Source organism: Myotis daubentonii, chromosome 7 (assembly GCF_963259705.1).
Source record: "Myotis daubentonii chromosome 7, mMyoDau2.1, whole genome shotgun sequence".
NCBI lineage: Eukaryota > Metazoa > Chordata > Mammalia > Chiroptera > Vespertilionidae > Myotis > Myotis daubentonii.
In genome coordinates, this window is record NC_081846.1 from 60,796,535 (window position 1) to 60,815,093 (window position 18,559).

Consider the following 18,559-nt stretch of genomic DNA (forward strand, 5'->3'; position numbering starts at 1 on the left):
TGCACCTTTTCGTGTGGCATGGCACCATGAGTTTCTAAGGGCAAGTGGACATGGTAAGAGGTAGCTGTACTCAAGTCCTCTCAATGGGACTGTGCTCGATAGAGCTGTCTGCTGCAGCAGTGGGACCCAGAAGCAAATGCGTGGGTGGTTAGTTGCCTGAAGCAGAAACTGAGCTACAGAGACTGAAAGAAATCAGCTGGAGTCTTTGTCCCTGTTAGCAATTGATAGTGAAGCAGCCTCCAAAACGCCCCTCACTCAAAATGAAAACCTGGCTGCCTGCCACACTGGAGAGTACAATGACCACACAGTATTAGCCAAAATTTAGGCTGCACCATTTACTATTTGAAAATGAGTCTATTAGCTTAAAACGGCTAGAAAACTGCAGATAAGTCATCCAAAGCCTGGAAAGGAAGATCTGGCAGAACATTTAGAATAAATTACAGGAAAAAGCCATTTCTAATAGTTCATCCACCATCACCCCCAAGTGTCTTTTTTTACCTCAGGTTCCTTAATTATAGAATGAGAGTAATGCCATTTATTTTTTAAACCTAATTTGAGTCTTGGAGAGGAGGACTAAAGTTTGAGCATCTATAAGCACCTAACATAGTGAGTTGTATCCAGTTGTTTCTTAATAAATGGAAGCAAATAAAAGGATCCCCCAACTCTAAATTTAACATTTTGTTAGTCCTCTCTTAGTATCACTAAGTTCCAACTACTTCAATGTTGCTCTGATCTTTTACAAAGCACAGTGTAATAATTCCCAACATTGAACTAATTCCAATTTCCATTTTCCTTACTCTGCTCCAGGCTAGACTGCATGGCTGGAAAAAAAAAAATAACAGAAATGCTAACTCAGCTCAATTAAAATCTACACTTCTTTCACAGTTTCAGTATCCCTCTGAAAATCTGTAACAGCTCTCTTTTTATTACAAAATCAAGTCAAGCTTTTCTGCCTGTCACATCCTCTGTATACTAACAATATGTCTCATCATTCATTAATTTATAAATTCATTCAACAAATATTTATTGAGTATGCACCATACAGCAAAATTTCTTCTAAGAGCCAGGGATAAAACAGAGAATAAGACACAGAAAGAACTCTACATTCAATAAACTTATGTTCTAGGGGAGGAAGAAGATAACAAAGAAGATGAATAAGTAAAACCATTCCTCTTTAGGTAGATAGTAGTATAAAGGAGAGAGAGAGAGAACGTGTCATTACTGGGTATAATTTTATGTAATGTAGTCAGGGAAGACCTCAGAGAGGAGGTGACATTTGAGTAAATACCTTGAAGGAAAGGGAACAAACCATGTGTATATTCAATCCAAAAGCCCTGAAGTGATAGTATTCTTGGTGTGCTTCAGTGTTCACCTATGCCTGGAACTGAATAAGAAAGTGGATTAGCACTAAGACAGAGTGTGGGAGAAGTAATGGAAAGACAGATCCTATAGACTTTTGTAGGAGACTGAAAGGATTTGGGCTTTTACACTCAAGGAGATGCAAAGCACTGAAGAGATTTAAGAAAAGTAGTAGCACAAACTGACATATTTTGAAAGAATCACTCTGACTTATTTTGATCAAAGACTGTAAGGTACCAAAGGAAGAACAAAACAAAACAAAACAACAAACAAACAACAAACAAAATAAACCACTTGATAGGTTACTACAATAGCTCAGGTGAAAACTATTGATAGCTTGGATTATGATGATAGCAGTGGAGATGGGAAGAGCTAATATTTTAAATTTGCTGATGTGTCAGATGCGGGTTGCAAGAGAAAGGGAGTGCTCAAATGAGACACCAAGGTTTGGTAACTACAACTGGGAGAATGGAGTTTCAGTTTCCTAAGATAATGAACCTCACGGAAATAGGAGGTTTCATGGGTACTATCAGATGCTAAGCTTTGGACACATTAAGTTTCAAATAAGTATTAGACATTTAAGTGAAGATATCAAGAACCCTGTTGGATGATCAATTCTGAATGTTCAGGAAAACTCTAGACTAGAAGTTGAGATGATATTTAAAATTCAGAGGCTACATGAAATTACCAAAAGAGTAGTTGCTGACAGAAAATACACCAGCTCCAAGGACTTACTCTTGGGACATACCTACATTTAGAGGTTAGGGAAAAGAAAAGACTCCAAAAAATAACAGATGGAGATATGAGAAAATTAGGACAACATAGTGATTTGAAAGCGAAGTGAAAAATTTGTTTCAAAAAAAAGAGATAGAGCCCTAGCTGGTTTGGCTCAGTAGATAGAGCATCAGCCCTCAGATTGAAGGGTCCCAGGTTCAATTCTGGTCAAGGGCATATGCCTGGAAAAATATCAATGAAAAAAATATCCTCAGGTGAGAATTAACCAAAAAAAAAAAAAAAAAAAAGGAATATAGAAATCAACTGAGTCAAATTATGCTGATAGCTCAAGAAATACAAGGACTGCTGAGAATGCACAATTAAACTGAGAAACATAGGGATCATTAGTGTCTGTGGCAAGAGCAGTTTTATGGGGACTAAAGTTAACCAAAGTGGATTTAGGACAAAATGGATGAGGGGTGCTGTTCAAGATAGTAAGTATAGCCAGTTCTTTCAAGAGTATTTTGAAAAAGAAGAGTAGAGAAATGGAGATATCTGTAAGGAGAGGTGTTATTTAAATGGGTGTTTTGTTTACATGTTTGTTTTACGGAGAATAAACACAAATTTGCATGCTGTTAGTGATAATCCAAGAGAGAAAAGAACTGATGACTAAAAAGGTAGGCAGAACTGCTGTAACGATGTGCTTGAGTAATTAAGAGGGGATGGTCTCTGGTGTACGATAGAAGGTCTGGTTGTGATTAGAAGTATGGACAATGTGAGGGAAGGTGGAGTATAAAGCTACAAATGCAAGTAAGGTGGTAGATGTGATGGTAGGACTAGTGGAGATTTTCTTCTATTTTTCTCAATAAAATAGAAAGTAAGATTATAAACTGACAGTGAGGATTAAAGAGGTATGAGGGAACTGTTACAATTGTGAAATAATAATTTACAAAGTGGAAGTGAAAGTAGATAAGGGAAAGGTCACATGATGATGGACAATATTAGGCTCCTCCTTGAGGGTAATGACTGTATGCGTCAGCACAGTCAGCATGACGATATGAGCAGTCAGGAAAATAAGCTCACTATTATTCTAGATGTGTCTCAACGGACCATATAATCATCCTGTATTGGGCCTCTCCCATTTGGAATCTCTGTGTTCTTACGTTTCACATAATTATTCAAGGGCTAAACCATGGTTCAAGTTTTCTATGAAGCTCTTGGTAATATAACTTGCTATCTTATCTTTTCCTCTATTACATTCACATGCTGGGATTAATAGTGCCTGGATTCAGATATCAGCTGCATGACCTTGGTGAAGTTCCTTAATCTCTTGAGTATTTTTTCTAATTCATAAAACAAATACAACAAAACATAGGCTATTATATTGTGGAAAATTCCATGAGATTATACAGGTAAACTCCTTAATGCAATGCCTGCTTTGCAGTAAGAAGTTCAACAAATATTAACTATTAGCTACATTTATTATTAGAGAATGTATATAATATTATCATGGGATAACATTTTCCTAATCACTATGTTTTATAAAGTCATCAGGATAGGAACTGTGTGCTATATTTGCTTTTTTGTTTCTCACAAAAATGTTGGTCAGAAAGGAGACCCTAGATCAGTGGTTCTCAACCTTCCTAATGCCGCGACCCTTTAATACAGTTCCTCATGTTGTGGTGACCCCCGATTTCATTGTTACGAATTGAACATAATTAAAGCATAGCGATTAATCACAAAACAATATGTAATTATATGTGTGTTTTCCGATGGACTTAGGCGACCCCTGTGAAAGGGTCATTCGACCCCCAAAGGGGTCGCGACCCACAGGTTGAGAACCGCTGCCCTAGATGAATATTAATGAAATTGAATTTTACTTATTAACTTACATTGTAAAATTCAACTTTATCTTACATACTATGGGTGATAAAGTAATTACTTTATACTGGACCTTTTCTTGAATTTCATACACCATCTTAAAATAATAACCTTCTCAATAAGTATAATCACACAGCTTTGTGTGACCTTTTAGTGAATATATCTCTGTCTTATCTACACAGTATCACTATTTCAAAAGGAAAAAACATAAAAGGACAGAAATAATGCCTTTCCTGTGGGGAAAAATAAAGCATACTACATTAAATGCTATAAGTAAATGTATAGTGGAAAATATAATTTTATACATATATGTCTATCCTAAAATTATAACCATTCATATAGTCCAAAAATTTCAGGATGGACTTAGAGTGTACTTGATAAAACTTTTTTATTTTTGTTTGCAATATGTTTAATGTGACAAAAGTACATAGCAATGTTAAGACATTAAATATAAAATTCAGCCCTGGCCAGTTTGGCTCAGTGGATGGAGCGTCGGCCTGCGGACTGAAGGGTCCCAGGTTCAATTCCGGTCAAGGGCATGTACCTTGGTTGCATGCACATCCCCAGTAGGAGGTGTGCAGGAGGCAGCTGATCGATGTTTCTCTCTCATCGATGTTTCTAACTCTCTATCCCTCTCCCTTCCTCTCTGTAAAAAAATCAATAAAATATATTTTAAAAAATAAAAATAAATAAATATAAAATTCAAAGACCAATCACAGATTTTTTCATTTATAAAGCAATTATCATTCAGAAATTATACTGATTTCTAGAAGAGATACTGCAAGGTCATGAAATATTAATTACAATATACAATGAGAATTTTTAGACATATGGCAACATCTCCCATGTCAATAAAATAATCTCTTACTGACCAAGGTATATCAACTATGAAAGCAAATTCTTCCTCAGCAAAATCACATTGTAAGTTGGCATTAGAACAATTTAACCTTCCTTTAAGGCACTGATATGTGTACAGAAAACATTTGTCATTGGAAAAAAATAGTGAGCAAGAATTTCATATAGAAGATAAATGAAGTTCTTTTATATGGTAAGTTAGATTTTTAGATTTGTTTTATATGGTAAGTTAAAAAAAAACTATACATTTTTAACCACAAAATTTACTTTTAAGGGGCAATTATCAAAACAAAAGAATCACTTTTTTAAAAAAACATAGTTTGTTCAAATAAGCTAACAATGCACACATAAATGTAGCACTGATTTCATAAAGAAGAAATGTAAAATGGGAATTTTTAATTGGATTTCTGATCTTGGTTCCAATATTTTCTTCTTAATTTGAGAATTACTACAAATTTCACATGCTGGCAAAAACTTTGCCTATAAAGATAACAATAGTTTCTACAATATTTTGATTTATCTTGAAGTATGGTAGCAACCACTTCAGGTGGAAACTGTAGTTTAACTCTAACCCTGTTGTTTGGCTTAACAATATAAAAGTTACTTTGATTTTCTAAATTGTATAAGTCATCCCATTCGATTGAATGCCTTATCGATTGAATGACTATCCCATTGATTGTTATTATACTGGTCTTAGAGAGCACATTCTACTGTACCTGGAAACAGGACAGCACAATTACCCTAAATTGTTTTAGTGGCCACAGGTGGTGCGTTCCAGCTGACTCAGTGGTCCCGAGACCAGGACAGCACAGTTCCTCTAAATTGTCCTGACAACTCAGTGGTCGGGAGACCCGAGGGCTCTAGATAATGTGTTTCTATCAACTCAGTGATCCGGAGACCCAAAACTGTAATTTAGATAGCATGCCTAAGTTTAACCCAGGTTACCCAAGGGCTCTAGATAATGTATTTCTGTCAATTCAGTGACCCCAAGAACCGAAACTGTCTGCTTCTGTAACCTGCTTTTTTTTTGCGAGCCAGGTGCCTCATTCCAAACCCTGAGATGTAATCAATACCTGTGTGATTTTTTTGCCTATATAATCCTGGAACTGTGACTAAATGGTTGCTATGAGATTTGGGAATGGCCCCTCATAGTCCCGGATTGCAATAAACGTGACTCTTTAATTCGACTTCTTGAGGCGTCCTTCTGTGATTCACGGGGTACATTACAACAACCTAATGTGCACATGTGTGGAATTAATTTCACTACCCAGATCGAAAGTGTACTTCGGTATGTTTCTGTGTGTGTGTAATTGCAGGAGCATTTACACTTTGTAGGTAATGTAGCACACCACAGACCCAAACAGGTTTTAGACCCACACACTGAGCTGCAAAAGGAAATGGTAAACCGCTGCTGCATTTTCTTATTCTCATTCTTCTTTGTTTTGTTTTACCTTGAAAACTCTATGATGAACAGTCCAAAATGAACAAGCTAGAGCTGAGTGGAGATGCCCAGGTTGGAAAGCACTCAGTTACTGGGGAAGAGCAGAGAACAAGTACCAACGACATTGTTGCTAATGATGTAACGAGACCAAAGCCAGAAAGATGACTGGCAGCTGATGTGCACAAAGGATGATGCTGCAAAACACATACAATTGGAACATGGAATAGGAAGCATGAATCAAGGTAAACTGCTAATTATAAAGCAACAAATAGAGTGTCTAAACATTGTAGTGCTTGGTGTTGGTGAACTAAAATGGACTAGAATGGAACATTTACGGTCTTGACAACTATGAAGGGTTCTACTTGGGAAATGGCAAACTTAGCAGCGAAGCGGCTTTAACACTGAGGTAAGATGTAACACAGGCAGTCAGGGACTACAATGCCAAGGTCAGACTGAATTATATCAACCAGATTTTTAGGGAAACCTGTTAACATAACCATTATTCGAGTCTATGCTCCAATTACAGAGGCAGAAGATGAAATTGAAAGCTTTTGTGCAAGTATCCAAGAAGAAATTGGTCACACACCAGAACAAGACATTCTGATAATTATATGTGACTAGAACACACAAGTAGAAAATAAACCAGAATTGGATGTCACTGGAAAATTTGGACTAGGGGTTAGAAATGGAGCAGATCAGCTCATGGATTTCTACAAAACCAACAAGGTGTCCATCGCAAACACATGCTTCAAACAATCAAACAGACTACTGTATTCATGGACATCACCAGATGGCCTTTATAGAAATCAAATAGACTATGTAATTGGAAGCAGGCGATGGAGAAGCTATATTCCCTCTGAAAAACTAGGCCAGGAGCAGATTGTGGCACTGACCATGAAACTGTGAATATCAAACATGAGAGTAAAGCTGAAGAAGAGCAATAAAAGAATCACAGCACCAAAATATAATGTCCTGTAAATAAGATTCCTGATGGATGTAAAGTCCACATAAAAAACAGACTTGCACTGTTAAACTGAATTGAGCAGCAACCAGAAGAACTGAACTGTGAATTTAAAACAGAAATATTATTAGGAAAGAATGCAAAAAGACAATGCCATAAATAAAAAGGAAGGAAAAAACTGAGACCTATGACAAAAGGAACACTACAAATTGTTAAAAGACAGGTGAGAAGCGAAAGTTAAACGTGATAAAAGCAGGGTGAGAATCCTGAACATAGGTTTTCAACAACTATCACATAAAGAGAACTATCACAACAGTCAATGCAAGGAGATAGACGATAACGCCAAAAAAGGAAAATCAAGTGCTCTCTACCAAAACAAATATGGAAAAAAAACAAAGGCCTCCATACTAGAAATGTTTGACATACATATGAATCTTCAAGAAACGAGATGCCAAGGAGTGCAGTAACTATAGGAGTATCGCTCTAATGTCCCAATCAAGTAGAGTGATGCTTAAGGTGATCCAACAAGGGCTCCTACTATATATGGAGCAAGAAATGCCAGATGTTCAATTCAGAAAATTAAGGGGCATTTGAGATCTAATTGAAAGCCTTCATTAGATATTAGAGTGCTCTGAAGAACTTTAGAAGTTCAGTCTATGTCTACAGTCAGCCTGCATGGTTTATAAAAGCTATGGGTTGCTCTGAAAAAGAAGTTGTGCCTCAGCACTTGATTATCCTGATGCTTAACCTGTATTGTGGACAAAAAGCCAGTCAGGACAGAATATGAAAAGACAGAACGATTTCCTGTAGACAAAGTTGTCAGACAAGGGTGAGTTTTATCTCCCTACTTATTTAAGCTGTATGCAGAACATATCTTCGGGAAAACTGGGCTATACTCAGAGGAAGGAGGAGTGAAATTGATTGAAGAAATATCAATACCTTAAGATATACACTGAGTGGCTAGATTATTATGACCAGCCAGATTATTATGACCACCCCATCAGTACTTCATTGACACTTTCAAAAACACTGAATATTGAAAACTTTCTAGGCAAATACTCTCAAGGTTTTTTTTATTATTATTATTTGCATAATTAATTCACTTCATCGTACTGATGGGGTGGTCCTAATAATCTGGCCAGTCATAATAATCTAGTGACTCAGTGTATACCATCTTACTTTCAGAAAGTAGCAATGATCTGAAACAAGAACCTCAGGGAAAAGGCAGGGAAGGGCGGGTGGGAAGAGATCAACAAATGAACTTTTGTGCATATATGCATAACCTATGGACATGGGCAATGAGATGGTGAGGACCTGGGGGGTGGGGAGGACGGGAGAAGGCTGGGAGAGATTAATGGGGTGAAAAGGAGGATCTACGCAATACTTTCAACAATAAAGATAAAATAAAATAACAATGAAAGAAGAAAGTGCCAAAGCAGGACTGCATTTGTACATCTACAAGACAAACCCATAACTACAGAAGAAAAACACTTTAATATAGACAATGAGGACATGGAAATTGTTAAATATTTTGCTTACCTGGGTTCAGTCATCAACCCAAATGAGCACTGCAGCCAAGAAATCATGAGAAGGTTGAGAATTCAAAGGATATCAATGGGAGAATTAGGAAAGATAATCAAAAGCAAAGATGTGTCCTTGGAGACCAAGGCTAAGATCATCCACACCTTTGTGTTCCCCCAAATGATGTGCAAATGTGAAAAGTTGAACAGTGAATAAGGCATATATATATATATATATATATATATATATATATATATATATATTTCATTTGAAATAAAATACTGGGGGAGAATTCTATGGATGCCCTAGACTAGACAATTAGAAAGATGAAAAAGGTCCTAAAGTCAATTAAACCTGAATATTGCGGGAGGGAAAAATGACAAAACTGAAGCTGCCCTACTTGGGGCACATCATGAGAAGGCAGTGTTCTTTTAAAAAGACAACAATGTTGAGGAAAATGGAAGGCAGCAGGAAAAGAGGAAGACCGAATATGAGATGGATTGACTTCATAAAAGAAGCCATTGGTATCAGTCTACAGGAGCTGAGCAAGGCTCTTAAGGATAAGAAATTGTGGACGTCACTCACTGAAAGGGTTGCCCAGAGTTGGAGCCAACTCAATGGCACATAACTGACACAGTGTGTGTGTGTGTGTGTGTGTGTGTGTGTGTGTGTGTGTGTGTGAAGCAGCAATACTACCAATCACCTAGAAACCCAAATTTGAAACATTAGAGCAGCGGTTCTCAACCTGTGGGTGGCGACCCCTTTGGACCATTGGAAAACACATATATAATTGCATATTGTTTTTGTGATTAATCACTATGCTTTAATTATGTTCAATTTGTAACAATGAAAATACATCCTGCATATCAGATATTTACATTACGATTCATAACGGTGGCAAAATTACAGTTATGAAGTAGCAATGAAAATAATTTTATGGTTGGGGGTCACCACAACATGAGGAACTGTATTAAAGGGTCCTGGAATTAAGAAAGTTGAGAACCACTGCATTAGAATCATCTTTTGATTTCCTTTGTATTTTTGTTTTCTTTTCTCTTGTATCTTGTCAGTCACCAAGTCTAAAATATCATTTCAAAATATTATTTTTAAAAACTTATTGACGCTAGAAAGAGAGAGAAAAGGACACAGAGGGAGAGAGGAACATTGATTTGTTGTTACCTTCATCCATGTATTCACTGGTTGATTCTTGAATGTACCCCAAACAGCGATTGAACCTGCCACCTTCACTATGGGGATGATGCTCCAACCAACTGAGCTACCCAGCCAGGGTTCAAAATATTCTGGAGATCATTATTACTTATAGTTCCTTTCCCTCCCCTTTATTTGCTTCAGATTTAAAACACACACACACACACACACACACACGCACACGCACACACAGATACAACTGAAAATTAACTCATGCCCATCCTGAAGCTACCCTGAATTTTGTGTTTATCTTTTTCCCTTCATTTTAATTTATTACTACTCATTGCTTTATATTTCTAAGAAAACTATCCCAGACAATTTCTAACCTAATTACATTTATGTGACGATAACAGCCAATAGGGAATCTTATTAAATTCAGGTTTCCTTATTTTATAATTTTGCTATATAAAACTGCTTGCATATATCTTCATAAATATAATTTCTTTCATGGCATATTTCTGCTCCAACACCTCCTAGCTGCTTTCATGACAAGTCTAAGCAAAAGCAGAAGCCCTGTGTTTAAGATTCTTCATCCTCCTCCCTAGGCCTATAATACCAAATGGCTACTTACCACCTTTCATTCTAGTTGGACTGCGTCCTTATAAGGACTTATATACTTTCTGCCTAAATTGTATTACCCTTTTTATTGCTCAATTATCCAAAATGTATGCATTGAAAGATTGTTTATTTCATTTTTTAAAAAAAAATCTTTATGTTATAGAACAAAATCTATTACATTTTATTGATAAAGGTCAGGTTTTTAATGAAGATTAACAAAATAAATATTTCTGCCCCAAATTACATTCACATGATGGAATATTATTCAGCCTTAAGACGTTGGGACATACGCTACAACTAAGCCAGTCACAAAAAGACAAAATGTTGTGACATATGCTCAACTAAGCCAGTCACAAAAAGACAAACACTGTATATTTCACTTATATCACCTACCAAGAGTAATCAAATTCAAATACAGAAATTAGAATGGTGGTTGCCAGGGGCTAAGGGTAGGAAGGAATATGGAGTTGTTGTTTAATAGATTTAGAGTTTCCGTTTTGCAAAGTGAAAGAGTTCTGAAGATTGGCTGCACAACAATACGAATATACCTGTAGTGGAGAGGAGAAAACCTTTTCTCTACCCTCTTTGGTTTTGTACCTGGGGCCCGCAAATTAAACTGCCAAAAGAAAAAAGTAACAGGAGAAAAGGTGTAGAGATTTTATTTGATGTTAATACTTTGAAGACCTTCACAGAAAATAAATTAATGCCCAAAGAAGTGGTAAAACTCCAGTCCTTAGATATCTTTTTTTTAAATATATTTTTATTGATTTCAGGAAGGAAGGGAGAGGGAGAGAGATAGAAACATCAATGATGAGAATCACTGACTGGCTGCCTCCTGCATGCCCCTACTGGAGATCGAGCCCGCAACCTCTGGAATGTGCCCTTGACCAGAATCGAACCTGGGACCCTTTTATCCGCACGCCGACATTCTATCCACTGAACCAAACCAGCTAGGGCCTTAGATATCATTTTCATGAAGGGTGATAAATGGTGGAGAAGTGACAATCCAAAAAAAATGGTGTCTGGGCTTCTAGGGGAAGTAAAATGAAGAAAAGCTATTATATGAGAAAACTAATAGAAGATAAGGTTTAATTTATGCAGAGTCATCACAGCACCTTATTTGATAAAGGTTGCTGTTCCCCACCTGGTTCAAGAAAGAGGAACAATTTCACCAGGTTAATTTATGCCTTGCCTTTAGATATATGAGGGAGAGAGAGACATTTACTTGTGTCTGCTTTTTCTCAGTTGCCTCAGTTCAAAATTATATTTATGTCAAAGTGGTGTATTTGGGGGTGGCATATTCCGATCCCCTTCATATTTAACACTACTAAACTGTATAAAGATAGTTAAGATAATAATTCATTTTGTATATTTACCACAATTTTAAAAATTCTAAGTAATAGTGTAAATGGAGTTATGTAACATTATTTCTGCATATAGTGGTATACAAGTACATAACATACCTAGTAATATTTTACTCAATTTTCTTATTTGAAAGAAAAATTATAGTATAACAGTATGCCCAAAATAATAGTAATCATACCTATCATCTCCATCTTCTTCAAATATATATGTACATATATATGTTTATATGCATACATAAACACACATGTACATTTTTACACAGCATTTTCAATTTGGGTAGTAAAATTAATTCTATGCATGAGCATATTATATAAATCAAAGTATTATAGAAATTATCTTCACAGGAAAAAATATTTGTCAGCATATAAAAGTTGTAGTAATTCTCAAATTAAAAAGAAAAGATGTGGAACAGAGATCAGAAATCCAATTAATATTTTCATTTTCGATTTCTCCTTTGTGCAATCAATATTACATTGATCGCATTTTAATTCATGAGAAAGGCAACCCATGTAAATGAACAGGTACACTTATGAAATTGAGCAGAGAAAAATATATCCTATAGTTTATTTCTATTTTATGTGGTAAATAAGCTCTTTGCTATTGAGGGAAACTTAATCAGAATTTGTGTGCTACTGCTCCTCTCCCATAATAATGCAAGACTGCTAGTGGTTTTTCTCCTTATCAGCTTGCAAGTGTGCATAATAAGAAGCTGTTATTTGGTCTACAAAATAAATAGCTAAAATAAATTTCCTATTTCCTCATTTTCCCCTGATGAAACTTATTTAAATGCCAGCTGCATTATAACCTTCAAATAACTCAATACAAGAACTTGAAGTGCTATTAAATGTCTGAATACAAGTAAATGCTAAGAAACCTTAACATTTTGTTTTAATTTTTAATTCCCCATAGCTTTTTAAAATAAATATTCACCCCATAAATATTTGTAATTTCTTAATTTAAAAAATTGCAGACTAAAGGGAGAAGCTGCTTGCTTAAAAAGTTACTGTGGTTAGTAGAAAAACGGATCCTAAGGCATAAGAAAATTCCACATAATGCTAATAATAATCTATAATAATAAAAGCACAGTATGCTAATTAGACCCGACAACCTTCTGGACGAAGCTGAGGCTGCAAGGGAAGCCCAGATCTGGGTGCCAGAGGGAAGCTTCTGCCGGCAGCCGGGGTAAGGAAGGCCTACTCTTGCACAAATTTCGTGCATTGGGCCTCTAGTAATAAAATAATAATAATAAATATAAAAATGTCACCAGAAACTCAGCCCAATCTTATTCTTACTTTGTCATTTTTGCAATTATTGCTTTGTTCATACAATACTATAGTTAGTGGTTTAGGTAAATATATTTTTTATATCTTCACAGTTAGGACCTGATATATCCACTTATTTTTATTCTCAAAGCTAAATAATAAAGATTGGTTGATTGGTTGACTATTTGATTAGTTGGTTTAATCAATGAAAGAAAACTAAGGCTTAGAAAATTAATGACTTATCCAAGACCCAATAGTAAACCATAGATATTAAACCTATGTGTTTTGGTTCCATATATAAAGATTTTCTCCTTAATTGCTTGAAAAAAGTCTCTGGAGTTGGCATTTTGTTCCCTTTATTTGTTTTGCATTTAGTGGAATAGAGTCATGTACCCACCTCATTGATTATGATCACAATCATACTCTTTTCTCTGCTTCCAGGAAAGCATAGAGTGTGGGAAAACATCGGCTACAGAAACCTTAGAAAATTAAAATGTGGTTTTGCTGACTTTCATGGAAATAAAAGTGAAACACTGTTTTCAAAAATTAATACACACATGCATGAACACACACATATACATACATGCATGCACACATCTATGCATTATTATTTAATGTCTATTCTGTTGTTTTTCTGTAGTTATAGTTTTATATATCCAGAGGTCTGTTATATTTCTAGCATTATATGTTCCAATAACCCAGTAATTATTTAACAACTCTGTGTATTAGCAAAATGTAATAATGATGTTCAAGTGCTGAAGATCCACTCAACTTACTCAAATGTGAGCTTCTCAAAGGGGCTTTTGCTCACGACTCTACTCTCTCTCTACCTTCCTTCATTCTTTAATTTGTTCTAAGTTCCACGAAGCAGGGACTTCAATTTGTTCACTGCTACATCCCCGTCACATAGAACAGTACCTGGCACATATTAGCATATTAGGTGCCCAAAAATAATGTTTAATATTTTAATAGGTTCCTTTAGTTTGGTAATTCTCATTTCTCTCTCTCTTCCTCTCTCAGTAAGCAGTAATACAAAAATCTTATGTTAAAAACTAAAGATGTATATTTACATGCTTTCTGAAAACAGAAATATTTAGACCCTATTTTTAAATCCAAACTACATAAGTTTACAAAACATAGACACATAACTGATGAGAAATATGCTAATAATTCCTAAAGGTGATGCATTACCACATTAGGTTAATTATGCTTTTTGAATTTAAAAAATATATATATTTTTATTGAATTTATTAAGGTGACATCATTAATAAAATTATATAGGTTTCAAATATACAATTCTATAATACATTATCTGTATATTGTAGTGTCATCACCAACCAAAGACAAGTCTCCTATTACCACTTTTAATCATATTTTTTCTCAAAGTTCTAAATCAAAATTTAATGACATTGCAGTTTTTCAGTTTATAGAGGATGGGCAAAGGAGAGAAAGGAATTTTATGTATACACTAGGGGCCCGGTGCACGAAATTCGTGCACTGGGTGTGTGTGGGGAGGGGAGTGTCCCTCAGCCCAGCCTGCCCCCTCTCACATACTGGGAGCCCTCAGGCGTTGACCTCCATCACCCTCCAATCGCAGGATCGGCCCCTTGCCCAGGCCTGACGCCTCCGCCAGAGGCATAGACCCCCATCACACTCCGATCGCCTGATCAGCCCCTTGCCCCGGCCTGACGCCTCCGCCAGAGGTGTCAGGCTTGGACAGGGGACTCCCATCTCCCCCCGATCACTGGCTCTGGCCCCCGCCCAGGCCTGAGGCCTCTGGCCCAGGAATCATGCCTGGGCAGGGGACCCCCATCTCCCTCCGATCGCTTGCTCCACCCCCCGCCCAAGCCTGACGCCTCTGACCCAGGCTTCAGGCCTGGGCAAGGGGACCATCATATCCCCCCAATCCCCGGCTCCGCCCCCCACCCAGGCCTGATGCCTCGGCCAGAGGAGTTGACCCTCATCACCCTCCGATCACCAATCACCGGATCGGCCCCTTGACCAGGCCTGAGACCTCTGGCAGAGGTGTCAGGCCTGGGACGGGGACCCCCAGCTCCCCCCGGTTGCAGGCTCCGCCCCTGCCCAGGCCTAACGCCTCTGGCCTAGGCGTCCGGCCCGGGCAGCGGGGACCCGCAGCTGCAGCGGCCCCGCGATCATGGGCTCCACTTTAGGCCCAGGCAAGGGACCCCTAGCTCCCGGGACTGCCAGCTTCGACCGTGCCCAGCTCCCATCGCTGGCTCCACCCCTACTTCCTGCTATCACTGGCCAGGGCGGCAAAGGCGCCTGATTCTCCGATCATGGCTGGGAGGCAGGGCAAAGGCGGCCCCAGGGCCGCCTTTGCCCTGCCCCCCAGCTCTTAGCTCCCCCCTGGGTTTCCGATCACTGTCAGTGGCAGGGGGCTTCTTCCTGCTTTCCCTTTCGCCTCCCTGCATTGTGCCTACATATGCAAATTAACCGCCATCTTGTTGGCAGTTAACTGCCAATCTTAGTTGGCAGTTAACTGCCAATCATAGTTGGCAGTTAACTGCCAATCATAGTTGGCAGTTAATTTGCATATAGCCCTGATTAGCCAATGAAAAGGGTATCGTCGTACGCCAATTACCATTTTTCTCTTTTATTAGATAGGATATACATATCTGCCTGGAATTTTATGTATACATGTACACAAACTTTATCAAGAATCTCAGAAACTGAGGGTATTCAAGAAAGTAAGATATTTAGTAGGGCCTTTAACCTTGACTGAACTTAACTTATCCAAGTATCACGATTACTTGAGATACAATTATTTCATGTTCCTCAAATAACTAAATATTATATACTAGAGGCCAGGTGCACAAATTAGTGCATGGGTGGAGTCCCTCAGTCTGGCCAGTGAGTGCAGCGGCGGTGGCAGGAGCCTCTCCCACCTCTGAGTCAGTCGGACATCACCCAAGGTCTCCCAGACTGCGAGAGGGCACAGGCCAGCCTGAGGGACTGCCCCGAGTACACGAATTTCATAAAACAGGCCTCTAGTATCTAATAAAATGCTGAGATATTCTAATGAATTGAGCAGTGCACTTTCTAAATATCAACTTGAGTTTTCTACTATATAAGTTTTTAAAACCAAATTATTTGTGAATCCCATCTTTTTATATTGCATACATTTATAGCAGTCATCATTAACACTATCTTAATGTGCCCCATCCATTTAACAAATAAGTATACAAAAATTAAACTGTAACTAATACCAGAACTGAAAATGTATATTTTCTACATCAAATGAATATTAATAGATTTTGACTTTTTTTTTAAATAACAGTGTGGATATCTGATTCATGGTATGTTTTTCAGCATTTGTTCCCAGGCAGTCACACAATTGAGATTCTCAAGATGACTTGGAAATGTCCCCAGTGGACTTCACATACACTTCATGATTTATCTAGGAAATTTGGATGGTACTTATGTTGTTTTTGCTTTCTGTCTGACTTTTATTCACTGATAGCATACACTTCCTTGATATTAAAATGAAATAGAAAATTTCTTATCTCAACAATATTACCTCCTAGACTATTTGCAAAATATCAAATTTGAAGCTATGTTATCCAAAGTAAATATGGCATTTTGTGAACTTCTAATACTAATCAATCTGCATCCTCCCTTTTAATGCTTAGTTATTCAAGCATTTAATATATTAAGTGATCCTTAAAAGAAAATACAGCTCTAGCTTGTTTGGCTCAGTGGGTAGAGCATCGGCCTGGGGACTGAAAGGTCCCAGGTTTGAATTCGATCAAGAGCACATGCCTGGGTTGTGGGCTTGGTTCCCAGTGGGGAGCATGCAGGAGGCTCTTTCTCTCCCTCCCCCTTCCTCTCTAAAATCAATAAGAAAATATTTTTATAAAATGAAAATATAGCATTGGCCACAAATATTTTCAGTGGATTTTCAATGAAGATTTTACTTTTTAAAATTTTATTTATTTATTTATTTATTTATTTATTTATTTAATATATTCTTATTGATTTCACAGAAGAAGGAAGAGAGAGATAGAAACATCAATGATGAGAGAGAATCATTGATAGGCTGCCTCCTGCACACCCCCACTGGGGATTGAATCCGCAACTTGGGCATGTGCTGTTGACCAGAATCAAACCTGGAAGCCTTCAGTTCACAGGCTGATGCTCTGTTCACTGAGTCAAACCAACAAGAATGATTTTACTCTTTTAAAAAGGGATGGATCTATACTAAAATGATTCTTACCTTAATCACCCCAGATCTTATATAAAATTTAATTTATTTATGTTCTGATAGTTGAAAATAAAGATTTTTAAAATTTGAACTAGTGCTTACATAGTTTTCAGAATGCCTAGGTATCACATTTAGCCATTTTATTAGAGCATGGTATATAAAGCAAAATAATAAATGCAACATTATAAACAACATATAAAATGTTCAAATTAAATTAATCAGAAGAATATGATTTTTGTGCTTTTTTCAAATACAACAAACATATACAAATATGGACAAAACTACCTGTAAAATTTTTTAGCCCTTTAGAAGGCACAAATGTAATATTTGATCTTTTAACCATTTGCTGGGGACCAAAAACATCCATAATTGATAGTTATTTGTGATTTTTTGAGAGAGAGATTTGAAAAGCATAAAAGAGTGTACAAAATCACTCTTAGCTACTTATTTAGCTACCAAATGAGCCTTCTGGCAACTCAGCCCCAGCATCTCAGAAAGGTTTCAGTTACTCTACTTTGGACTCATCTGAAGTAATTTCGAAAGGAAAAAAAATTCAGATTTAGCATTATGATGTTAATATCACTATAATACTAACATAATATAACCAATTATATCTGGCAAACTTTATTTGCATTAACTATGATTTTGTTGTATATAGAAAAAGTAATTACATACCTAAAAGAAAAACTTCTATTTACATAGAAGTATGCCCTAGGCCTAGAACATACCTGTAAACTTAGAAATTTTCTAAAATCTCAGGGTATAACTTTCTGAGTTCCAACAGTTTGCTTTACAAGGGCTATATACTAGAATGACAGACCTGCAAATAGCTAATTTCATGAATCCATTTAAAGTTTCTTCAACGATCTAGAGCATGGCTTACAGTTAATCACATACAAGTTTAATTTTTCAACTTAATTTTTCATGCAGCATTATTATTTCCAAGTAATTATTTCCTCCATGGCCAATAACTGAGTATTCTAATTATAAACAGCAGCATAAATTGCTGGAGCCCATAATAAATAATTTTTAAAGGGTCAAAGAATCATACAAGCAATGTGTTACTTTTATGCTGGAATAGGAAAGCACATAGTTTTTCAAATCAAAGTGTAAGAGTTATATATGCTGGCAAGAAAATAATCTATTAAAGAGCATGTTTGCTCTATCTTTAGCAAGATAAAGCAAAGAAAAAGCAAACAAAAATCATTTCA

At 36.8% G+C, this 18,559-nt stretch overlaps 1 protein-coding gene across 2 annotated transcripts in view; it reads right to left on the bottom strand.

The window, feature by feature from the left end:
* Positions 1-18,559, bottom strand: part of GALNT13 (polypeptide N-acetylgalactosaminyltransferase 13) — a 497,436-nt gene that overhangs the window by 268,058 nt on the left and 210,819 nt on the right. The gene's annotated exons all lie outside the window — the stretch shown is intronic.